Source organism: Macaca mulatta, chromosome X (assembly GCF_049350105.2).
Source record: "Macaca mulatta isolate MMU2019108-1 chromosome X, T2T-MMU8v2.0, whole genome shotgun sequence".
NCBI lineage: Eukaryota > Metazoa > Chordata > Mammalia > Primates > Cercopithecidae > Macaca > Macaca mulatta.
This window is the reverse complement of record NC_133426.1, coordinates 47,718,043-47,744,709: the sequence shown is the minus strand read 5'-3', so window position 1 is coordinate 47,744,709 and position 26,667 is coordinate 47,718,043. Positions and strand designations below refer to the sequence as shown.

Below are 26,667 nucleotides of genomic sequence, written 5' to 3'. Positions count from 1 at the left end.
AAAGAGAAGCTTCGGGAAGCACCCTTGTCCCGCCCCTTTCTAAATGTGTCCAGTTCGGGCTTGCTCAACACCTGGACGGAGGTGCTGTACCACCCAAGTTCAAGAGCATAGTTACAGAGAAACAATACAGCCATGTGCGCACAGTTCCCACATTTTGTTTTGGCTTATTTTTTTTTCTTCCAACCTTTGTTTTAGGTTCAGGGGTCCATGTGCAGGTTTGTTATATGGATAAATTGGGAGTTGCTGGGGTTTGGAGTACAAAAGATTTCATCACCCAGCTAGTGAATATAGTACCCTACAGGGAGTTTTTCAATCCTCACCCTCCTCCCACCCTCCACCGTCAGGTAGACCCCAATGTCTGTTGCTCCCCTCTTTGTGTCCTCATGGACTCGTGCATTACATTTTGTAGATGATTGATCATTGCAATATCATGCATAACAAGAAAATTGCTCCTCTTATCATTTTCAATTATTTTGAATAATTTCATATTATTACTATTTTACTATCTATTATTATTACTGTTTTTAGAGACGGAGTCTCACTCTGTCATCCAGGCTGGAGTGCAGTGGTATGATCATAGCTCACTGCAGCATTGAACTCCTGGGCTCAAGCGATTCTTTCACCGCAACCTCCCAAGTAGCTGGGATTACAGACTATCTGCTACTATTTTAATTATAAGGTAGGCAATGAGAAAAGCAAACAAAAATCACATCATTTTTTAAAGTCAGGAAACTAGGAAAAGATTCATAAAAAGTGCAGGAAAATAGAAAGCGAAATGTAAGAAGTTAGGAATAAATTCATATTTGAAGCTCATCCTTTATTACATGATCAGTAACTTTTAAAAAAAAGTTGTTAAAAGGGTAGAAGCCTGATACGCCACGCGGCCCCCCAGTCTCCCGTGGCGGCCCCCCCCCAGGCATGGCTCAGGGTCTCACCTCACTATGGCAGCGGCATGGCACAGCACACTCGACTTCATGCTCAACACCAAAGCTGATGGCGAGACCATTCTAAAAGGGCTCCAGTCCATTTTCCAGGAGCAGGGGATGGCAGAGCCGGTGGACACCTAGCAGGACCACACCGCTATTTAGCAACCTATACAAATAAAAACGGCAGCCTTACCAATTTGAGAATTTATTCACATGGATTGGAGTTACTGGACCTTCAGAGTTACGATGGTGACGCACAAGGCAAAGAAGAGATCAACAGTCTTTTGAACAAAGGAGAAGAAAGAATGAAAGAACTGAGTCAAGACAGTACTTGGTGGATGAGGCGATTACCACCTATAGTTCCAGGAGGAACCACCGACAGATATTGGCCCACAGCAGATGGACTCCTGGTTGAATACAATGTAGATGAAGTGGTATATGATGAAGATTCACCTTATCAGAGCATTAAAATTCTACACTCGAAGCAATTTGGAAATATTCTCATCCTTAGTGGGAATGTCAACTTGGCAGAGAGTGATTTGACATATACCTGGGCCATCGTGGGCAGTGGCAAAGATTACACTGGCAAAGATGTACTCATTCTGGGAGGCTGAGATGGGGGCATATTGTGTGAAATAGTCGAACTAAAACTAAAGATGGTCACTATGATAGAGATTGATGAAATGGTGATTGATGGATGTAAGAGATATATGCGGACTTGTGGTGATGTCTTAGATAATCTTAAAGGAGACTGCTATACAAGGTTCAGTACTGCATTCCAGTATGAAAAGGTATGCCAAAGAAGGGAGATAATTTGATTATGTGATTAATGATGTGACAGCTGTTCCAATCTCCATGTCTCCAGAAGATTCCACATGGGAGTTTCTCAGACTGATTCCTGACCTCTCAATGAAAGCATTGAAACAGGATGTGAAATATTTTACACAAGGGGAACTCTGTCAGTCTGACGGAAGCCCTGTCTCTCTATGAAGAACAGCTGGGGTGCCTGTAGTGTCCTTTGGAATTCTCAAAGGAAATCGTCTGTGTCTCTTCATACTTGGAATTGTGGGTATTTTACACCATTTGGAAGAAACCTAAACCTCAAAGATGAATATCCTCTAACCATGTATGCTGCAAATAACTTTCCTGACCTCCATATGCTGTACGTGATGTCAAAATGAGTCACGCAATTGATTGTGACTTCCTTAAAGTTTTCTTTGTTAAATTATTATTTTTAATTTTAAAACAGCAAATGGAAAATGTATATTTTGATGAGTTTAGGGTGTTGTTTTTTTGAAAGTCAGTTGAAGGATGGTTAGACAGCACAGCTAAGACTGCTAAATGCGCTAACCCCCTGGAATGTGATTTGTGTTCCTTTTTATTTCTCTGTGGACTTTTTTTGTTTTCATTTTGGCACACCTTCAATTTGGATGTTTGAAGGAATGAACATCGTTGTTTTGTTTCAGAAGTAAGTTCTTGATGATGTTTCCTTCCCCCAAAATTGACTTAGATATTAAAATTTGGTGCTTATCATCACGATAAATAGTTAATGCTCCTGAGGCTTAATACCTAGGTGATGGGTTGATAGGTGCAGCAAACCACCATGGCACACGTTTACCTATGTAACAAACCTGCACATACTTCATGTGTATCCTGGAACTTAAAATAAGATAAAATAAAAAAATTTTAAAACTTTTTTTAAACAAATAATAAGAGCCCCAGCTCACCCCTGGGTGGTGAGCTCACCACCTGTAATCCCAGCACTTTGAGAGGCCAAGGTGGGTGGATCACCTGAGGTCAGGAGTTTGAGAGCAGCCTGGCCAACATGGTGAAACCCCATCTCTACTAAAAATACAAAAAAAAAAAAAAACTTACCCGGGCATGGTGGTGGGTGCCTGTAATCCCAGCTACTGGGGGTGGGAAGCTAAGGCAGGAGAATCACTTGAACCCGGAAGGCAGAGGTTGCAGTGAGTCAAGATCACACCATTGCACTCCAGCCTGGGTGGCAGAAGGAGACTTCATCTCAAAAAAATAAAAAATAAAAATAAATAAATAAATAAAATTTGGTGCTTATAAGAGAGTTTAAAAAAATGAATAGCAATTGCTTCAATTCAAATTACAAAAGAGACCCCAAAAAAGTTGTTAATGGAGTAAATGCTCTAGTTAATGGTTGTCATTCTGTATAAAAATGGACAAATCCAGTCATACACTGTTTATGCCAAACCTAGCAAATTATAAAAATATAGAAAAGTTTGAAATAAAGGGATGGAAGAAAATTTGCCAGGCCCATGCTAATCAAAATAAAGCAAGGTCAGTGATATTACTAGCAAACTGAAAAGACTAAGACAAAAAGGTATTCATTGGAATTGAGAGGGCCCTTCCATAATGATTCAATTCACAATGAATATAAACATTCTAACCTTATATACACTTAAGAAAATGGTGTAAAATAAACACAAAGAAAATATATTAGAACAAACAGTAAAATAACAAAAAAAATTATCATTGTGGAAGATTATAACCATACTGCTCCACTAATTCCCACTGACCCTTCAAGCCTCTGCCTTGGCATCTCTGTCTGGGAAGCTCTCTTTGCTTCTTTTCCATCTGAGTGGCAGGCTTCTCTTCTGAATAAACTTATGGACATAATTATAATATAGTGAGGGCTCTTCATTTTATTTTAATCTTGAAATTAAGAAGAAAATATGGGTGTTGCCGGAACCTCTCACAACTGTTTTGTGTCTGTCTTCCCCATTAGAAATGAGAGCAGGGACAATGTCAGTCTTCATCACTGTTAGATGCCTAGTGCCCAGTTTACTGCCTGGCACATGGGAGGTGTCCAGTAGCAATTGGTGATTAAAGAAATATATCAGGGACTCTGACCCTCTGGTGTTTTTGCAAAATGGCAAATTACTGTAATCTATGTGGCTCCATATTATTTCTTAGAGATAAAAGCAAATAAATGCTATAATTTACACTAAAGTTACATTTAACTAACCATGGACAAAGTCAACAATCAAAAAATGTTAAGATCTTTGTTAAGAAGCTATTTTCCCTCATTCAAGCCTAGTGTCTAATGACAGTGTCCCCAGCTAAATCTAAATCTTCACAGCTTGTATCAAACTCAGTTTAGGGATTGGAGCATGAAGTGAGAAATCCAAGCTGAACTCAGAAGTATACTGTAAGCTCTATGTAAGAATTAAAGAAAGAAAAAAGAAACATGAAAATTGGCTCAGCAGTTAAAGATAGGTTTACTTTGGAGAATAAACCTGAGAGGGGCTTCTGGCCTAGTTAGGACAGAGGCACTCTCTCTTACAGACTAAGAGGGTTTTTTTATTTTTTTTATTTTTTATTTTTTCATTTTGCTTTATTTTTGTTCAGGAACTAAGACTACAAGGCCATACATAGGACAATTTTCTTTCAATGCTTACGATAAAAGTCTACATGCTTACAAAGAAAGGTTCATCATGGCCTTTACAAAAAACAAATAGAAAAGAATTGCTTTTTTAAAATTTTACTTTAAGTTCTGGGGTACATGTGCAGAATGTACAGGTTTGTTACATAGGTATACTTGTGTCATGGTGGTTTACTGCACCTATCAACCCGTCATCTAGGTTTTAAGCCCCACATGCATTAGGTATTTGTCCTAATGCTCTCCCTCCCCTTACCTCCCACCCCCCAATAGGCCCCAGTGTGTGATGTTCCCCTCCCTGTGTCCATGTGTTCTCGTTGTTCTACTCCCACTTATGAGTGAGAACATGCAGTGTTTGGTTTTCTGTTCTTGTGTTAGTTTGCTGAGAATGATGGTTCCAGCTTCATCCATGTCCCTGCAAAGGACATGAACTCATTCTCTTTTATGGCTGCACAGTATTCCATGGTGTATATGTGTCACATTTTCTTTATCTAGTCTATCATTGATGGGCATTTGGGTTGGTTCCAAGTCTTTGCTGTTGTAAATAGTGCTGCAATAAACATAGGTGTGCATGTGTCTTTATAGTAGAATGATTTATAATCCTTTGGGTATATACCCAGTAATGGGATTGCTGGGTCAAGTGGTATTTCTGGTTCTAGATCCTTGAGGAATCACTAAACTGTCTTCCACAATGGCTGAACTAATTTACACTCCCACCAACACGTAAAAGCATTCCTATTTCTCCACATCCTCGCCAGCATCTGTTGTTTCCTGATTTTTTAATGATCGCCATTCTAACTGGTGTGAGATGGTATCTCATTGTGGTTTTGATTTGTGTTTCTCTAATGACCAGTGGTGATGAGCTTTTTTTCATGTTTGTTGGCCATATAAATGTATTCTTTTGAGAAGTGTCTGTTCATATCCTTCGCCCACTTTTTCATGGGGTTGTTTTTTTCTTGTAAATTTGTTTAAGTTCCTTGTAGATTCTGGATATTAGACCTTTGTCAGATGGATAGATTGCAAAAATTTTCCCCCATTCTGTAAGTTGCCTGTTCACTCTGATGATAGCTTCTTTTGCTGTGCAGAAGCTCTTTAGTTTAATTAGATCCCATTTGTCAATTTTAGCATTTTTTGCAATTGCTTTTGGTGTTTTGGTCATGAAGTCTTTGCCCTTGCCTATGTCCTGAATGGACATTGCCTAGGTTTTCTTCTAGGGTTTTTATGGTTTTAGGTCTTACATTTAAGTCTTTAATCCTCCTTGAGTTAATTTTTGTATAACATGTAAGGAAGGAGTCCAGTTTCTGTTTTCTGCATATGGCTAGCCAGTTTTTCCAGCAGCATTTATTAAATGGGGAATCCTTTCCCCATTGCTTGTGTTTGTCAGGTTTGTCAAAGATCAGATGGTTGTAGATGTGTGGTGTTATTTCTGAGGCCTCTGTTTTGTTCCATTTGTGTATATATCTGTTTCGATGCCAGTACCATGCTGTTTTGGTTACTGTAACCTTGTAGTATAGTTTGAAGTCAGTGAGCATGATGCCTCCAGCTTTGCTCTTTTTGCTTAGGATTGTCTTGGCTATTCGGGCTCTTTTTTGGTTCCATATGAAATTTAAACTATTTTTTTCTAGTTCTGTGAAGAAAGTCAATGGTAGCTTGGTAGGAATAGCATTGGATCTATAAATTACTTTGGGCAGTATGGCCATTTTCATGATATTGATTCTTCCCATCTATGAGCATGGAATTTTTTTTCCATTTGTTTGTGTCCTCTCTTATTTCCTTGAGCAGTGGCTTGTAGTTCTCCTTGAAGAGGTCCTTCGTGTCCCTTGTTAGCTGTATTCCTAGGTATTTTATTCTCTTTGTGGCAATTGTGAATGGGGCTCACTCATGGTTTGGCTCTCTGCTTGTCTATTGTTGGTGTATAAGAACGCTTGTGATTTTTGCACATTGATTTTGTATCCTGAGACTTTGCTGAAGTTGCTTATCAGCTTAAAGAGTTTTTAAGCTGAGATGATGGGGTTTTCTAAATATACAATCATGTCATCTGCAAACAGAGACAGTTTGGCTTCCTTTCATTTGAATACCCTTTATTTCTTTCTCTTGCCTGACTGCCCTGGCCAGAACATCCAATACTATGTCGAATAGGAGCAGAGAGAGAGGGCATTCTTGTCTTGTGCCAGTTTTCAAAGGGAATGCTTCCAGCTTTTGCCCATTCAGTATGATATTGGCTATGGGTTTGTCATAAATAGCTCTTATTATTTTGAGATATATTCCATCAATACCTAGTTTATTGAGAGTTTTTGGCATGAAGAGGTGTTGAATTCTATCATTAAAGGCCTTTTCTGCATCATTGAGAGATTCATGTGGTTCCTGTCATTGGCTCAGTTTATGTGATGGATTACGTTTATTGATTTGCGTATGTTGAACCAGATTTGTATCCCAGGGATGAAGCTGACTTGATCGTGGTGGATAAGCATTTTGATGTGCTGCTGGATTCAGTTTGCCAGTATTTTATTGAGGATTTTCGCATTGACGTTCATCAGGGATACTGGCCTGAAATTTTCTCTTTTTGTTGTTGTTAGATGAAGTGTTTTTAAGGATTCAGAGTGGGAGAGTTTAACAGAGGCTTGGATTGTCTGTGTCTCTTTGTTGTGTTTATCCGGGAGGGAGAGTTTTGTGTCTGTTCCCGTACATCTTCCTGCAGCCACAGGCATAAACCACCCACCCACCCCCGGCCCCCGCCCCCCTGCCCCGGTCTGCTTTTAGCTTCCTTATCTTAGTGCACCTGAAGGGAAAGGAATGTGCTTATTAAGGCCCACTGTTTTACTGGGGCCCATTGTATAAGGGTGAAGTTTGGCAGTTACTCAAGAGACTTCCCCCGCTCCTCCGTCTGTGCCCAAGCTGTCTTATCTGTGTTTTACTGTCTGCTCTTTCTGGCTGTTTGTTGTTAGAAGAGAAATTATTTCCTTGAAATGCATGAAGCTAGAAAGGCAGCTGGAACTTAAAATGGTAGTGTTTGTCCAAGATGACGGTGCTCCTACTGTGTCACTCTAAAGAAAGTGTTACCACTCTGTGGCTGTGAAAGTTGATAAATAGTACTTGCAGTATCCCAGCTAAGATGTATTTTAACTTTCCTTTGAATTATTTTCCTTTGAATTGTTCCTATATCAGGGATCTGTGCTACTATCACTGATCACTGCTTCTTATCACGAAGTTGCAGAAAATGAAGCAGCAGCCATTGTTGTGGCCCTCTTAGATGCATCATCAATAGCTTTTTGATCCTCTTCACTTCTGACTTCAAACCTATTTCTCTAATGTCTCCTGTCTCTTTACTGCTGTTTTTCTTTCACTCCCAATTCCATAGCCCTAGTTCAGATTTCTCATATTTTACATCATGATGAACTCCTGTCTCTGAGATGTGGATGGCTAATCCAGTTTGCCTCCAAGGTCGTCTTCCCAAAGGGCAATGGATTGATAAATACATCACCATCAGTCAGGCGCAGTGGCTCACACCTTTAATCCCAGCACTGTGGGAGGCTGAGATGGGTGGATTGCTTGAGCCCAGGAGTTTGAGACCAGCCTGGGCAACATCGTGAGTTCCCGTCTCTACAAAAAATACAAAATATTAGTGGGCAGGGTGGTGCACACCTGTGGTCCCAGCTACTCGGGAGTCTGAGGCAGGAGAATGGCTTGAGCCTGAGAGACTGAGGCGGCAGTGAGCCATGATCATGCTACTGCATTCCAGCCCAGGCAACAGAGAAAAACCCTGTTGAAAGAAAGAAAGAAAAAAATGTCACCATCCTCCTTAGGAATCTTTCCTGGATCTCCAAGATGTTCAGGATCAGGGCTCCACTCTATAGCATATCTTTCCAAGTTCTCTATGACAGGGCCTTACTTGCCTGTACCAAACAAGTGCTGTTCCCAGGCTCTCTAAACGTCGAACAATCAGGGAGTATTCTCTCTATCTTGTTGATCCAGTATGGGCTTCCAAGTTCGGGGTCTTTACTGAGGCTTGCCTTTCCTTTTCTTTTGCTAATTCATGCTCACCCTGCAAGACTAAGCTTTGGCATCGCCATCTGGAAAACTGTCTATTTCCTTTCCAACTGGGTGAACTGCCCCTCTTCTGAATGCACTTGTGAGCATAATTGTAACAGTGATGGGTATTCCTTTTATTTTCTTGGAATTATAATGGGTAGGGGAGCGTTGCCTGAACCTCTCGCATCTGTTTGTGTTTGTCTATTTTTGCCTATCAACATTCAGCTTATCTTTCAAGAATCACCTCAGATGCCTGCCCCACTGGGAAGCCTTTTTCAGACCCTTTGCTCCTCCTTCCTTACAGCATTTCTGCCATTCTGCTCAGTGTTGTTGTGTATTTTACAGGTTTCTCTCCTCCTAGCACAGTGCTCCTACAACAGTTGCTGGTGATTACTGACTTACAGCTTTGGTCTCTTCTGACTGCCCAGATACACTAGATGTTAAGTGCTTTGTTGGCAGACTGGCACGTCCTTAGAGGCAAACACTAGATTGGCCATCTAGATTGGATGGAACAAGAACACGAACCATTCCAGGAGCAGATACTCTGAATTTAACCTTTTTCTGCAGACTGTGTTTGTAATTGATTTTTGTAATGTCCAATGTATCAGTATTTTCTGTTATGGATCATGCTTTGGGTATCATGTCTAAAACTCTTTGCCTAACCTAGGGTCACAAAGATTTCCTCCTATGTTTTCTTCTAGAAGTTTTATAATTTTATATTTTACCAATAGTTCTATGATCTGTTTGGATTGATTTTCATGTAAAGTGTTAGGTTAAGTTGAAGTTTGCCTTGTTTTTTTGTTTTGTTTTGTATATGGATAGTCCATTGTTCAAGCATCATTTATTTTTATTTTATTTTATTTTAAGTTCCAGGATACATGTGCAGGCTGTGCAGGTTTATTACATAGGTAAACGTGTGCCATGGTAGTTTGCTGCACCTATCAACCCATCACCTAGGTATTAAGCCCAGCATGCATTAGCTATTTTTCCTGATGCTCTCCCTCTCCCCGCACCCCCACCACAGGCCCCAGTGTATGTTGTTTCCCTCCCCATGTCCATGTGTCCTCATTGTTCAGCTCCCACTTACAAGTGAGAACATCCAGCATCCTTTATTAAAAAGACAATACTTTCTCCATTGAAATGGCTTTGTACTTCATAAAAAAATTAGTTGACTAAGGCCAGGCATGGTGACTCCCACTTGTAATCTCAGTGCTTTTCAAGGCCAAGGCAGGAGGATCACTTGACACCAACCTGGGCAACATAGTGAGACCCTGTCTCTACAAAAAAATAAAAAATTAGCCAGGTGTGGTGGCATTTGCCTGTAGTCCCAGCTACTCAGGAAGCTGAGGTGGGAGGATCACTTGAGCCCAGGAGTTGCAGGCTGCAATGAGCTATAATTGAACCACTGCACTCCATCTTGGGCAACAGTGAAACTCTGTGAAAAACAAAAATGTCGACTAGAGGAGGATTCTGGGAAGGTGGTGGAGTAGGAAGCACCAGGAATCCACCTCCCCACAGAAATAACAGTTACACTGACATAATCTGTCTAACATAACTATTTTGGAACTCTGGAGTCTGTCTAGGGCTTGCAATTTCCAGGGGAAGCCTAAATGGTGAGTTGCAGTTAATTTCAGTCAATTTAAGCTCTTAGCACAGTAGCAGCTCCCCACCCCTGACTTTTCAGCTCTATGGCAAACAGCTGTGCACATGTTCCTGGAGCCACTTGCACACAACCTGCAGGAGCAGAGTAGGCAAAAAGAACTCTATCTTCCAATATTGGGGATCTGTGCTTGGATTGCTAATCACTGCTTCTGATCACAGAATTACAGAAAATGAATTAGCAGCCATTGTTGTTACATCTCTCACTACTGTTGAAAACCTCACCTTCTGGAGGTTGCAGTGAGCCAAGATCATGCCACTGCACTCCAGCCTGGGCAATAGAGCGAGACTCTGTCTCAAAAAAAAAAAAAAAAAAAAAAAAAACTCACCTCCCATCCACCCACCCCCACTGATGTGATTTCCAGGAGATTTAAAGGGTCAGTGCCTTTCTCACTCATTTTTCTCTTTTTACCCCTTTTGGGAGCCAGCAACTCAAAAGCAACCATACATATGGGAGAAATTAGAAAGTCACCACGCATGCCCAGGGGAAGGGACTCAGGCTTAGTAAAGACTTGAGAAGACTGAGTTTACACCTTAGGCTGATCCTCAGCACAGAGACAGCCTACAACAATTAAATAAACAAGTAAATAAATAACAGAAAGCCTTGGGGAAAGGGGAGTATCTGATATACAGAGTTATCACATTATTACATTTGAATGTCCAGTTTTCAACAAGAAATCAGAAGGCATACAAAGAAACAGGAAAGATGGCCCTTTCAAAGGAAAAAATAAACTAACAGAAACCATCCCTGAAAAAGACCTGTCAGCCATGTTCTGGGAGCAGTCACGCCCATACAGGAACCCAGCAGGAGGCACACCTATGCATATTTCCAGAGGCAGAACTGCAGATGTCAGTCCCAGTTGTGGACCCTGAAGCAGCCCTGTGACTTGGTTCTAGCCTCTCTCAGCCACATTCCAGAGCCAATCCTGCCTGTCTAGTGACCTACCCAGTAACCCAGCAGGAGACAGCCCAGGGAACTGGTGGGAGTCACGTGCATCCACACACCTGGTAACAGGGCTGCTGTCTGTGTACCCAATTGCAGACCTTGAAGTGGATCCTTGTCCCAACACCAGTCCCACTGACCAAGGTCCTGGAAGCAATCCTGTTGGCCCAGACACCATGCAGGATCCATACCTACCTAGGACTCTGGTACTAGACCCACCAACTGCAGGACCCACTGCATACCCAGCTAGCAACCACTTGGCCCAGCTAAATCCCTACTTGACTGCGATCCCAAGTGCAATCCCATCAGCCCAGAGACCCTTAACCCCCTGTAGCCACAAAATTCTTTGTTTTCTTTTTATTTTTTAAAACTTATTAAAAGTTTATTTATTTTGTAGTCATTTTCTTCCTTTGAGACAAGGTCTCACTCTGTAGTCCAGGCTGGAGAGTGGAGGCACAATCACAGCTTACTGCAGCCTCAACTTCCCAGGCTCAAGTGATCCTCCTCCACCTCAGCCTCTCAAGTACCTGAGACTACAAGCGTACCACCACATCTAGCTAATTTTAAAAATTTTTATAGAGATGGGGATCTCACTATGTTGCCCAAGCTGTCCTCAAACTCCTAGGCTCAAACAATCCTCTGGCCTTGGCCTCCCAAAATGCTGGGATTATAGGCATGAGCCACTGCACCAGCCAAGGTCTTTGCTTTCTTAATCTATCTCTGAGAATAAATTTTTGAATCATGGGGGCTGCATCTTCTGCACCCACTCCAGGAACACTCCTTGCATCCCTGATAAAGATTTCTCCTAAGCCTGGAAAGTTACCTCGTGGTCTTTCCATAAAAGGCTTATTGAATTAAGTCGCAATTGGAATCTATACACCAATGAAGATCCTAATTGTCAATGACCAGAAGATGGATCCTTTGAATTAGAAATAAAAATTTTATTCAAAATGTATTTGAAAACAATTTTAGAGAACTCTTATTATAAACTATTTGCTTATTCTATTTATGGGAAGATCAGACAGAACAAAGAACTCAGAAAAGTATTATGACTAGCCCAAAAAATTTCCTTAACAAAATTGAAGAACAAAAGCAGACCTAGAACAAAAGTTGAAATCTGCTCCCACTATAAATCCCCCTTCTCCACTCACACCCTACTTAATCCCCAACTCCATGTCGCTGACCCACCAGAGTATCTAATCACTCTCTGGGCCCCTGATTTGAACCCCCCTCCTCAGCCTCTCCCTCCTCCTCTATCTCCTCAACAAATTACCTCCATTCCTCCAAACCCCAGAAAAACTCCTTAGACATCCAGCTGCTTTCTTTTATCTCTCTTTCCCTGGATGATTTACGAAAACCCTCCCGATCTTAAAAGCTCTAATCAGGCCTGGTCTTAAAACCTGAAGCTTAGAGGTCATTTATGTAAGAACTGACTGCCATGAAATAAATCTGGCACAGGTTCCAAGGACACTCAACAAGGCTTGTTTTTCTGTGCCTTGAAACCTCTCCTATTTCCCAGGGCTTTGTAATCAGACTCCATCAGCTCCAGACCTCTCTATGCAATGTCCCCTGTAAATGTATCCTGGACTCCCTTCTCAAAGAATTCATGTCTCCTGGACAGCAACAGACATTTTAAATTATAAAGCTATGTTGCCCCCACCTTCAGAAGGACCTACCAAGTTCAGAAAATAGTTGGAGAGATCAGTGGCCATCTGTAACCCCACACATAGAGACCTTGACTGGCTGCTAAGGGGTGTATTTCCCTCTCATGATCATACTGCAGTTGTTAGACAGGCCAGACGGCCTCCCAGGGAAGACAGAGGGAACAGATGGCTGAAGCCCCTTCCCGGCCCTCCTGCAAATGAGGAGATCACCCAGCTAGTCGCTGATATTCAGGGCCTGACAGGGACAATATCAGAGGCTCTCCTCCCAAGGTAAATTTGTATAATGTTGAATTATGTATTCAGAACGAGGGAGAGCACCCCAAGGCATTTGTCAAGAGACATATACAAGGTTTTCAAAGGCATATGGCATTAGCTCCTGAAGCTCCAGAGTATAGAAATATTCCAGTTTCTGCTGTGGTCGGAAATCTTCTTGATATAAAAAAGCAAATCCAAAATAGTATAGTGGTTGGGCTGGTCAGTCTGTAAGCATTATAATAGAAGCAGGCACTCAATTATTTGAAAATAACTTGCAAGAAAATAAAGGGTAAAAAGAACTAAAATCAAGTCATCTTGAAGCTTGAATTGTTACAGAAACAAAGGCATGCCTCTAAGAATGACTCAAAGTTCTTTCATATCTTTGGTCAGCCACAAGGTTTTTCTAGTTTGCCTTCTGAAATTTGAAGATATTGCAAAGAGCAGAGGCACTGGAAAAATCGCTGTCCTGTACAAAAAAAAAAAAGAAAGAAACTCTCCCTAGATTCCAACATCTTTAGAAGGTTCATTATTCCCCTCCTTTGGGACAATACCACTTTGATTGATGAGGTCAGCTGATCCTCGGTTGCACCTCAAAGCCCACCATTGAACTTAAAGTAGAGGATTAGGAACTGGATTTAATCGACACTGATAGGACTTTCTCTACTATTCACTCAGAAGAATTCTCTCTACTTGTTACCTCTGCCTCTATTCAAGCTATTGGAATCTCTGGGCAACTTATTTCATCGCCCATATCTCAGGACACCCCAACATCCTTTGCCCTCTCAACATCTGCCATGCCTTTCTAGTTTCTGACTCCTCACTTAGCAAACCTTTTAGGTAGGGATTTATTATGAAGGTTTAATGCTGCCATACAATGTGATAAGGAAGGCGTTTTTATGTCTCTACCTTCAGACCAAACTTCAAACTTTCTATTAACCTTAGTATAAAAGTTAATATGCTCTCTCATGGAAACCCCTCTTGATTTAAATTCCTCTAAAGAGGATGCATTCTTAAAAGATGTCCCAGCTTGTCTCTGGGCTTAATGTGCAAATGAGATTGGACTACTACTGAGTACAGAACCGGTACACATTGCATGAAAAAGGAAAAAACGTTTCCCATCAGCAGTAGCTCAGTACCCCTTCTCACAAGATGCAGAGAGAGAGGAATTGAACCTATCATGGACTCCCTTTTGCAGCAAGGTGTACTTATTTTCACCACTTCACCCTGTAACACCCCAATCTTACTAGTAAAGAAAGAAGGAAAATTTGCTTCCAATGGAAATCAAATCTATTTGTACAAGATTTGTAAGTTGTACAAGATTTGTAATTCCCTGCCACCCTGTTATCCACAGCGCAGCTACTATCCCTATCTCAATTCCTGGTGATGTAGTTGACCTCTGCTCAGCTTTCTTTTCCTTTCCGTTGCACCCTGACTCAGTTTCTCTTTGTATTTACATTTAGAGGGAGGCAATTAACATGGACTCGCATGCTTCAGCGATATTGTGAGTCCCTCTCAAAATTCTCTCTAATCCTTAAAGCCTACTTGGATTCTGTAGCCTTCACCCAAGACTCCATTCTTGTGCAATATATTGATGACCTTGCCCTTTTGCTTTGTAACCAAACTAAATAGGATACCCTTAAAGACACTCCCTCACTCTCCTAAAGGCACTAGCTGACTGAGGCCATAAAGCCTCTAGGTCTAAACTTCAGTTAGTGCAAACAACTGTTACTTACTTAGGACATGAAATAGCTCAGGGCACTCAGAAGTTCACCCCGAAATGCCTCGAGTCAGTTTTATCCATTCCTCTCCCTAAAATGAAAAAGCAGCTATGTAAATTTCTAGGGGCAGCTGACTATTGACCACCATGGAGTCCTAATTTTGAGGCTATTGCCAACCCACTATATGCCCTCCTTCCAGAGGCCATTCTCTGGCCTTCAGAGGCATTAACTTCTTTTGAAGCCTCAAAATTAGCATTGTCCTATCCCCTGCTCTTGGCTTATGTAATTTTGATAAACCTTTTCACCTCTATTGTCATGAAAATAGTGGGATTGCTGCAGGTATTCTAGGGCAACCCTTTGCCTCTCAGATACAACCTGTAGCATATTTCTCATGCCAATGGGATCCCATGGCAGCAGGCACGCCCCCATGCCTGCATGCAGTAGCAGCAGCTGCCACCCTAATTACTAAAGTCAGCACCCATACATTAGGCTCCCCCATCTGCCTCGATGTTTCCCATGCTGTGTCCGCTGTCTTCCAAGTTCTTAAGATGCAGCACCTCTCTACACATGGACAGACCACCTAGGAGCAAGCCCTGTGAACCAATCCCTCCATCATCTTACACCTTTGTGACACTAAATCCTGCTACACTCCGACCCCTCCCTGATGATGAAGAGCCTCATTCCATTCCACCTGATTGCCTAGCAGCTATAGAAATGGGTTCAAAGCCATGAGGGGATCGCTCAGACTCTCCTTTAGACAACCTAGCCTTGCTGCTATTTTGTAATGGCTCTTGCAAATTTAATTTTAAGGGAAACATAATAACTGGCTATGCCATAGTTTCCCCACATGAAACGCTTGAGGCATACTCTTTGCTGACGATAAAGTAAGCCCAGGCTGCTGAACTTATAGCTCTTACTAGAGCTTGCACATTGGCAAAAGGAAAAACTGCCACTATTTACACTGACTCCGATATGCTTTTGGAGTCTGCCATGCTGTTGGCACAATCTGGAAATCCCGTGGATTCTGAACCTCTGCTGGTACTCCTATTGCTAATGGACATATAATTGCTGCCTTATCACAGACTGTTCACCTTCATACTAAAATTGCTATTGTTCATTGTCCAGCCCACACTAAGGAGACTGATACTATATCTCTAGGGAATGATAGGGCAGAAAAGGCTGCTAAGTACACAGCCAAAAACTGACCCCCTTTTCATTTTTCCACCCAATTTATGAATTTGCCTTTATCCCTGACTGATATTATTGATTTTCAGGTAAATGCCCCAAAATATGAAAAAGATAAATGGATACAAAAGGGCGCCAAGCAATTATCAGATGGATTGGGTATATTGGGCCAAATGGACTTCCTGTGGCCCCTTTTCTTTTAACCTTTTGGCTTGTACTTATGTCTTATTAGATGGGACATATGTGCACATGGGGGATAGCTGAGGAACTAAAGCATAATTGGTTTTGTCCTGGGATCTACAACATTTCTGTCCAAATTATTTCCCAATGCATTACTTGTAAATCTCACCACATTTTTGGGGGAAACCAATACCCCTCAGGCAGTCTTCCAAGGCCCACGCTTCTCCTTGCAGCACTCCAGATACATTTCATAGATTTACTTCCAGCTTTGGCTTTTCCTGCTCTTTGGCTATAGTCTGCAGGTTTCATGGATGGATTAGAGATTCTAATGGCACAACATTGGTGAAGAAATTGATAACTGAGATTATACCTCACTTTGGCATCCCTTTGTGGATCGAATCAGACAAAGAAACTCATTTTACATCAGAGATAAACCTCTTGCTTGCAAAATCTCTGGAGTACTCATTAAAATTTCATGCCCCATACCATCTCCAATCCTCAGGGCAAGTGGAACATAAAAATCTAGACATTAAATCGACTTGGGAAAAATCTGTCAAGAAACAGAAGTATTACTCGTGGCCCTTATAAAAATTCTGAATACGGCCAGGCACGGTGGCTCACACCTGTAATCCTAGCACTTTGGGAGGCCAAGGCGGGCAGATCACGAGGTCAGGAGTTCAAGATCAGCCTGGCCAAGATGATGAAACCCCGTCTCTATTAAAAATAAAAATAAAAATAAAAAATTAGCCGGGCGTGGCAGTGGGCTCCTGTAATCCCAGCTACTCAGGAGGCTGAGGCAGAGAATTGCTTAAACCTGGGAGGCGGTGGATGCAGTGAGCCGAGATCGCACCACTACACTCCAGCCTGGGCAACAGAGCAAAACACTGTCTCAGAAAAAAAAAAAAAAATTCTGAACACTCTAAATAGAAGACTTGGATTGGATTGACCTCTTTTGAAATAATATTCAGCCACCCATTGACTGTTGGCACCTCTAAACCTTCCATTCCTGGGTTAAATGGACACTATGCAGATTTAAGTGAACAGTTTGATACTATGTCTAGCTATATATAGGCACTAGCTAATCTACTTGGAGCATATCATCAACAGGTAAAAAGGGCATGGCTTCTGCCACTGATAAGCCTTGCCATGTTTTTCAACCAGGAGATCATGTGTACATCAAGGTTTTTATAAGAAAGCACACACTGTCACCTCGCTAGGAAGGCTAGGAAGGCTGACATGAAGTACTACTGGCTACCTAGACTGCCATCAACATAAAGAAAAATCCCTCTAGGTCCATACAAGTCATGCCAATCTAGTGGTTTATCTCTAATGTAAAGCTAGATCCTGATCAGCACTCCCAAGACAATTGGAAAATTACCTCTACAGGCAACCTTAAAGTAAGGATTTCCAGGGCCAGTTCCCAGGCCCCAGAAGCAGACACTACTTCTTTGAAGTAGACAGCTTTTCCAAAGACCGTGGATCAAGAAGTTCTACTTCCACCTATTTTCTCCCCCTTTTAGGTGTCCCTGTTACTCTTCTTTAGGAAACAAACAAACAAATTTATATCCCACAACCTCTTCTAGCATTGTTGACAAAAGCCTTTCTTCTACTGTTGACAGCCTTTTTTTTTTTTTTTTTTTTTTTTGAGATAGAGTCTGGCTCCATTGCCCAGGCTAGAGTGCAGTGGTACAATCATAGCTCACTGCAGCCTCAACCTTCCAGGCGCAAGCAATCCTCCTGCCTCAGCCTCCCAAGTAGCTGGGACAACGGGTGCACACAACCACGCTCAGCTAAGTGTTTTCTGCTTGTTTGTTTGTTTTTAATTTTTAGTATAATTATTATTATAAAAATAATAATTTTTAGTATAGATGACATCTCACTATGTTGCCCAGGTTGGTCTCAAACTCCTGAGCTCAAGTGATCCTCCCACCTCGACCTCCCGAAAGCTGGGATTACAGGCATGAACCACCACACCTGGCCTGACTATTAAAAAGCTGACTGGAGACAGTCTCAATCTATCCTGTTCTCCATCTGATCCTCCACTATGGACCTTTTCTTCAAACTGTGTCTGACTCTTATTAACCCTTACTGCTTTTCCAACAGATCGAGCACAGATCTGGCACTCCTTTGTACCAGTCTTCCAAATTCTGGCTACTATAATCAATCTGACTGTTGGTTATGTCAACAACTAGATTATTCAAAAGAACCTGAACTTATTTTAGTTCTTGTCAATGCAAATGTCTGGTTAATAAAGCTCAGAGAATGGATGTATGCAAGGAGAAAACAATGTCATGCTAGTTCTCCTTTTGATGAGTCAACTGAAAACAGCACGTTCCTTATAAGAACTCAAGGACCGTCCGTTGTTCTTCTTAAAGTCATTAGAAAGGAATTTCCCCTCTGCATCGAAAGCAGGGATGATGTTGGACTTTTTCTTAGGTAACATACCTATGAGGTATTAAATTACATCCTACTGAATAACCAATTGGTCAAAAAAGAAATCAAAAGCAGGCCGGGCATGGTGGCTCACACCTGTAATCCCAGCACTTTGGGAGGCCAAGGCGGGTGGATCACCTGAGGTCAGGAGTTACAGACCATCCTGGCCAACATGGTAAAACCCTGTCTTTACTAAAAATACAAAAATTAGCCGGGCATGGTGTCGCATGCCTGTAATTCCAGCTACTTTGGAGGCTGAGGCAGGAGAATCACTTGAACCTGGGAGGTGGAGGTTGCAGTGAGTTGATATCGTGTCATTGCACTCCAGCCTGGGCAACGGAGTGAGACTCCAACTCAAAAAAAAAAAAAAAGAAAAAAGAAATCAAAAGTGAAATTGAAAAGTATCTTGAGACAAATGAAAATGTACATACAACATACCAAAGCCTATGGGATGCAGCAAAATCAATGCTAACAGGGAAGTCCATAGCAATAAATGCCTATATTAAGAAAGAAGAAAGGCTGGGCTGTAATCCCAGTGCTTTGGAAGGCCAGTGGAATGGATCACTTGAGGTCTGGAGTTCAAGAGCAGCCTGGCCAACATGGTAAAACCCTGTCTTTACTAAAAATACAAAAATTAGCCAGGCGTGGAGGAGCATGCCTGTAATCCCAGCTACTCGGGAGGCTGAGGCACGAGAATTGCTTGAACCCAGGAGACTGAGGTTGCAGTGAGCTGAGATCGCACCATTGCACTCCAGCCTGGGCGACAGAGCAAGACTCCGTCTCAAAACAAAAATAAACAAACAATAAAACAACAGTGATCTCAGTGGCTAATAACCAGGAAAGGTCAATATCAGAGACATTCTGAGGTCTTGATACTGACTGGGGTAAGTAATAAATCAACAGTTCAGTAATAAATTTAACAGGGAGATCCAGGGAATGAGACAGACAAAAAAGGCCTTGATAAGATCCTACTTATCCCAAGTGGTCTGGAAGACTGTACATGAACAAATCTGCATGCATGTTCAGGAGAAAATGGAGAGGGCCTGCTATGGTCTGAATGTGTCTCCCAACATTCGTAGGTTGGAACTTAATCCCTAAAGTAGCAGTATCAAGAGGTGTGACCTTTAGAAGGTGATTAGTTCATGAGGCCTCTGCAATCATAAAATTTCCAAATGAAAATTTTAGAACTGAAAAATACTGTCAACTAAAGAAAAAAATCAGGCTTTTAAAGAATTAAAGTTATTTATTTATTTATTTATTTATTTATTTATTTTGAGACAGGGTCTCTGTCGCCCAGGCTGGAGTGCAGTGGCGCAATCTCGGCTCACTGCAGACTCCATCTCCTGGGCTCAAGTGATCCTCCCACCTCAGCCTTCCAAGTAGCTCAGACTGTATGTACTTATTTTCTGTCTACTTATTCTATTGATTATTAAGATAGGAGTGTTGAAATATTTGACTGCCATCATACATTTATGTATTTCTCCTTGCAATTCTATCAGGTTTTGACATATTTTGAAGCTCTGTTTGTTATTAGGTCCCTAAACATTCAAGATTGTTATATCCTTTTGATTAATTGACCCCTTAATTACCACAACATGCCCCTATCAAGAGGAAAAATATAATGTCACTCAAATAGTGTTTAATACTTTATTCAACTGATGTGCATCGGTGAAAAACTTAAGAACAAGAAGCCTCCTGTACTGAAGCAGAATTAGTTTATGTTAGGCAAGAACAGAGAGGTATATGACTGCAGTCTGGTCCCAGTTACAATTTTTTTTATCTGTACCTGCTGAAAACTTCTGGTTGGAACCACTGAGAAATTGATCCGGTTTTTCATGCCTTTTGCTCAGGATTATTGGTGCAATCCCATGCCTGCAACTTTCAGAACAGTTCTTTGAGAGTTGTTTTTTAAATCCTCACAGTTTTTTAAGGTTCAAGGGGGAAGGAGATAGTTTTTAAAAAGTGGGTGTGGAGTGGAGAGTAAGAAAATAAGGGAAAGGAGGCAAAAGTTGAAACAAGAAAAACTGAGGTTTGTTTTCATTCTTTTATAACTCTTCCTCTTGGTCAAAATAAACTCCTTTCTTCATGGGCCAAATCTATAGAGAGATAAAACAAAAGTACAGGAATGTATAAGATTCAAGAATTAAGTAAAGGAGGCTCCCACAATGAGCAGTGGAGGAGCAGTTTGTTCTTTGATCTTTTGTTCCTTAATTGTAGTTTGGATCATCTGCTTGGATGGGACAGTACTGGTGGTCTTAATTAAACATGATAGAATGCATTTGATTAGAGATACTCCTATCAGGAAAAATAGTAAAAGGTCCCGAGCCTTTGGAGAAAAGTATATCCTCAAAACGATGTCCCTGTTCAGAATATCCAGGGAAACATGTCCCATCCCTAGCTACCTGATGACAACCCATAGGTCCCAGGAATCAGAACTCTGTCGCTTAACTGATAAATGTCTTGGTTGGCTTCACAGATGTGTTGATTCACCAAAAAGACATCAGAAAGATTTTTGGAATCTGTGTATGTCAATCATCCTCAACAGCGGTACGTATACCTCCGGTAGGTGCCAAGATGATCTATAATGCCAGTCGATGATGAACACCAGCCTTCCGGAGTTCCTGAAATTCTTGAGTGTGTCAGTATTTTTGGTAACATGGTTAGTGGCTTGGGTAGCTTCACAAATGAAAGCATGGAAAACTAGGCATTGTGTAGAACTTCAGTAGTCCACAGGACTAATCTCTTAAGGGATGGATGCAACATAAAGCATTTCCCTGAGTGTGGAGATCTCACTTCGATTGATTCCAAGTCTTTCAGCTTCTTCACACAGTCCCTTTCACCATCTACTAAGAATGGGCATTTTTTCAGAGGGTGGATTGTTCTTGTGGCTTGGGAACTAGGATTTAACTTCTGAACTAAAAATGTGATAAACTGTTCAAACTCAGTCCAATTGTACAGTCAGAAAGAGGAAAGATATGGGAAAGACAGCATGACCCTGTCCAATTTGCTGGCAAAAATCAGTAATCCTTAGACCTCAAAACAAAATATGAATCACTTGGGGTCTCTACAGCATCTAAAAAACACTCATACTTTTATCATTGTGGTTTGCCTGGGTGAAGATAGTGTTGAGGCCAGACCAACAACATCCACCTGCTTCAGCCTTTCCAGAAAAACAAGTTCTACCTCTTCAGGATATAATTTGTTAATCTTGGGGATTTGTCAGAGACCCAGTTTGGGGAGCATGCCCCAAACAACAGCAATAATGGTGGGGAGATTTCTCTCAGGGTCAAGAACAAGTCAGGAACGAGTAGTATTTGTGAAGGTACAATGGAACTGACAGAAAAAAAAGTGAGCAAAAGCAAAAATCACAGGTGACATTAGCTTCATAATCATACATCTTAAAAAAAAAATCCAAGAACTTTGGGCATTAAGGAAAGGAGAGAAGAGAAATGAAATGTGGCAGAGAAATAAGGAGAGGGTGCAGTGACTCATGCCTGTAACCCTAGCCCTTTGGGATGCCCAGGCAGGAGGATTGCTTGAGGCCAGGAGTTCGAGACCAGCCTGGGCAACATAGTGAGAACCCATCTCTACAAAAAGAGTTAAAAATTAGCAGGGCATGATGTTGTGCCTATAGTCCCAGCTACTTGGGAGGCTGAGGCAGAAGGATTGCTTGAGCCTGAGAAATCGAGGCTGCAGTGAGCTATAATTGTGCCACTGCACTCCAGTCTGGGTGACAGAGTAAGACCCTATCTCTCTTAAAAAAAGAAAAAGAAAGAAAGAAAAGGGCATTTTTATGCCCAGCACTTAGAGATACAATAGTCTCCCTTTATCTGCAATTGTATTTTTCATGGTTTTAGTTACCCGTAATCAACTGTGGTCTGAAAACAGATGAGTACAGTACAATAAGATATTTAGGGAGAGACAAAGAGAGACCACATTCACATAACTTTTATTATAGTATATTGTTATAATTGTTCTACTTTATTACTGTTGCTATTAATCTTTTATTGTGCCTAATGTATAAATTAAACTTTGTCATAGATATGTATGTATAGGGAAGAACATAGTATATACAGGGTTTGGTACTATCTGTGGTTTCAGGCATCCACTTGGGATCTTGAAATGCATCTCTCATGGGTTAGGGAGAACTACTGTAATTCTACAGGGATGCACAAATTCAGAAATTAAAAGGTAAAGGATAAGAAACAAGGCTAGGAAGAAAAGGAAAATAATAAAGATCAAAAAGATATTTTGTTCCATCATCTTGAGCAGAAGCTGTGCACTATTCAAGGTCATCTGCTTGTTCCTATATTCTTGGGGAAAAATGAGTCCTTCATGCCATTGTCTGCCTCAGACGTGTTTCAGGGATCTCTCAGTTTCCAGTTAAAGTGGAAGTCCAGTCCATCAAAGGTCAATGTCTCTTTATCTAGGAGACATGGACCCAATTATCTATTCCTTATAACTTAGCTGTGGTAAGGAGGACCTGGTAGAGGCCCTTCCAGTGGAGCTCCAGAGCAGTTTTTCATTCGTGTCTCTTCCATTAGAGTAAGTCTTCTAGTTGTAAGTCATGCAGAGGCTCAGAAGGTGGCTCCTTTGAAAAGGCAATTTGAACCTGTTGATGATAAATCTGAGTATATCCCATTAGTCCTTTATAGTATTGAGCTATATCTGCTTGCAACAAAGTAGAGTCTAAAATAAGGGATGTAATGTCCAATTTAATTGGTCCTCCTGTAACAAGTTCATAAGACAACAATCTACATTTGCCAGAAGAACACCAGATGGCCAATTGGGCCAACTGGAGAAACTTAGGCCAAGGTAATTATAAGTCTTCAGAGAGTTTACCAAATTTTAATTTTAAAGTACCTCTTTCAGTTTTTTCTGAGGATTAAGGATGGTAGGGAAAGTGTAATTTTTGGCTAATAGGCAACACCTTACAAAGTTCCTTAATTATGGTATCCATAAATTTAGTACCTCGGCCAGTAAGAGAAGTAAGTAGGGAATTCCCAAGTAGGAAAGACAAAACCTACTGTTTTTAGCCACAGAGCCACTGCTTTTCAACCAGGGGAAGCTTTTGGCCAACCAAAGAAAAGGCAAAAAACAGTAAATGTATATTCAGATCCACATGATGTAGTGATGCAGGAATTCTCTCGACCCCTTCACTGAACTTGTGATGGGGGTGCCCCACTTACTCAGCCCACCATACTCAACCCCTTATGAGAGGGAGAATGCTAGTGAGTGAGTGTGGGATCTGGCCAGCTGCTTTGGGCACCAGCAGGAGCAAGCTCCATGTGGGCCCCGTGGCAGCACCCAGGTGGGGGTGCCTGCAACCCTTCAAGCCCCAGAGGGCATATTATAATGCTGTCTTAGCCCCATCATCCATGGACAGCAGTGTGTTATTAGCTCAGTGGTACCTTTGCCTCATCATGTGGGGTGGCTGCCCTCTGCCAGCAAGAGCAAAGGACCATTGTGACAGCCTTTTTTGGGTACCTGCACTCAGTGAGTCCCAAGATCTTGTCCAGTGCCCAAGAAGAATGAGGTCACATGGACAAATTGAAGGACAGTGAATCAGAGAATTGTATTGAGTGATGAAAGTGGCTCTCAGTGGGAGCTGAAAAGGGGACGAGACAGACATAGTCTGGCTGTCTCTGGCCAGTTCTTCTCCGAAGTCCAGCCATTCCTCTGACATCAGGTTGCCTCTCTCTGAAGTCAAGTTGCCTCTCTCTCTTCTACCAACTGAGTCTGGTGTCTTTATAGGTACAGGACTGGGGGAGTGGGGCGGGCCATGGGTAATCTTGGAAAAAGTAACATTTGATTGGTAAAAAGGCATTATTCAAAAAGAACCAACTAGGAGAGAGTGTAACAGGGATAGAAGTTTTCACTTTAGGCCATGGGTTTCAGGCTTTTCAGCTCAAAGGTGAGGTTTTTGGCAGGGACCTTACCTTGCCTGCCTTTATCAGTAGAAGTTATATAAAGTCCATTTGTCAATGCTCAAAAAGTCCTCAAGACTGTAGTTCCTATGTCCCATTTTTATAGTTTTTCCAGGGTTGTGAGTCTGGCAGGTGGAATATTCATTGGAGACCTCGTCTACTACCTGATTAAAATGTCCCCACCAATGTTGTCCCAGAATAGTTTTACATTTTCTTGACTATGATGGGCCACAGTGTGCAAATTTTTACCAACGCCCATCCCAGAGAATGGATAATTTCTGGAGAAATCAAGCAACTGTCTTGCTGTCTCCATAAAGAGCACATCCAGTTCTCTCCCAATCTTTTTTCCCAATCTTTTTTTCTGAATCTGTTACTTATTTGTGACTGCAATTTGCTGAAGATTTCGTAGAAGTAATCTGGAGTTACCAAGTAATCTTTAATTTGGTGAACTAACTGAATTCAGGTGAAATGAATTCCATGGGGAGGAGAAAGACATCTAGAAATGCTCAAATTTGTTCACTATGCTTAATGAGAGTACCAGCAGCAGTTAGGAAATCCTGTTGTTGCCATATCATGTGGCAATCATAAACCACACCACACGTATGCCTGCCATCTGTGTATGTGTTAGCTCTTTTATTCCTTGCTCACTTCCAGGCTGAAGTCCAGCCTGTAAGTTAACTTCCTTTTGCTGACTTGACTTCAGGAAGGGGATTGAATTTAATAGGATCTTAGGGAGTGATTACAGCATATTCAGCTTGAAATTATCCTCGTTCAGTCTTAGATATGACCCATCTACAAAAAATTCTAAGTCTGAGTTCTGTAGAGTAGTCTCAAGGAGGTCAGAGTGAAGCATGAAAAGTTATTTGGTTAAAGTCATAATGTTCTCCTAACTTTGGTGGAGGGAGTAAGGTAGCTAGCTATACCTATATATGGTAAAATAAGCTGGGAATAGAGCCACCAATTCATAGGAAATGAGGCCAAATTAAAATATAGAGAAAATATTTGAACACACGTTTCACCAAAGAAAATATATAGAAGGCAAATAAGTACATGAAAAGGTGCTCACTATCATTAGTCACTAGGAAAATGCAAATTAAAACCACAATGAGATAACACTATACCTGTTTGAATGGCTAAAATTACAAAGACCAACCACACTGAGTTTTGGCAAGGATGCAGAGGAGGTGGAAATCTCCTACACTGCTGGTGGGAATGTAAAATAGTACAACTTTGGAAAACAGTTTGGCAATTTCTTTAAAGGTTTAACATACTCCTACCACATCACTGAGCCATTCCACTCCTAAGTATTTACCCAAGAGGAAAGGAAATACGTATGCATACAAAAGCATGTATGCAAATGTTCATAGTTTTATTTAGAACCGCAAAAACTGGAAACAACCCAAATGCCCATCAACAGGTAAATGGATAAACAAATTCTGGTATATCCATAAGATGGAATACTACCCAGCAATAAAGGAATGACTTCTTGATGTACACAAGTTTGATGAATTTTAAAATAATTATGTTAAGTGAAAGAAGTCAGACTCAAAAGACTACATATTGCATAACTCCCTTTATACACACATCTAGAAAATGCAAACTAATCCATGGTGACAGAAAGCAGGGCAGTGGTTGCCTAAATATGGGGAGATAGGAAGAATCTCAAAGGCATATGAGAAAACTTTTTGGGTTGATGGATATGCTCTTATTTTTACTGTTATCATGGTTCCACAGATATATACATATGAAAAAATATATCAAACGTACTTTACATATGCGAAGTTTATTATATGCCAATTATATCTTTAAAAGATACAGAGGTAGAGATCTATTCATTCCAAGAGGATGATAGGCCCCTAAAGAAAACTACACCAAGGCCGACCATAATTAAAGGGTAGAAACAAATGATTGAAAATAGGAAATATGGCCGGGCGCGGTGGCTCAAGCCTGTAATCCCAGTACTTTGGGAGGCCGAGGCGGGTAGATCACGAAGTCAGGAGATCGAGACCATCCTGGCTAACATGGTGAAACCCCGTCTCTACTAAAAATACAAAAAAAAAAAAACTAGCCGGGCGTGGTGGCGGGCGCCTGTAGTCCCAGCTACTTGGAGGCTGAGGCAGGAGAATGGCGTAAACCCGGGAGGGGGAGCTTGCAGTGAGCCGAGATCGCGCCACTGCACTCCAGCCTGGGTGACACAGCGAGACTCCGTCTCAAAAAAAAAAAAACAAAAAAAAAAAAAAGAAGAAAATAGGAAATATTTAAGGAAATCAAAGCAAAAAGATACACTATCTACAGAGAAACATAGATAAGAAAAACAATAGGCTATTTATCAGAAA

The 26,667-nt window shown here is 41.3% G+C and overlaps 1 long non-coding RNA gene and 1 pseudogene across 1 annotated transcript in view; both read left to right on the top strand.

The window, feature by feature from the left end:
- Positions 1–25,359, top strand: part of LOC144338589 (uncharacterized) — a 117,262-nt gene extending 91,903 nt beyond the window's left edge. The window contains exon 2 of the long non-coding RNA XR_013412831.1: positions 20,881–25,359. This is a non-coding gene — a long non-coding RNA (uncharacterized LOC144338589). The remainder of the gene's footprint in view (positions 1–20,880) is intronic.
- Positions 942–2,037, top strand: LOC106995195 (spermine synthase pseudogene; annotated as a pseudogene).
- Positions 25,360–26,667: the final 1,308 nt, after the last annotated feature.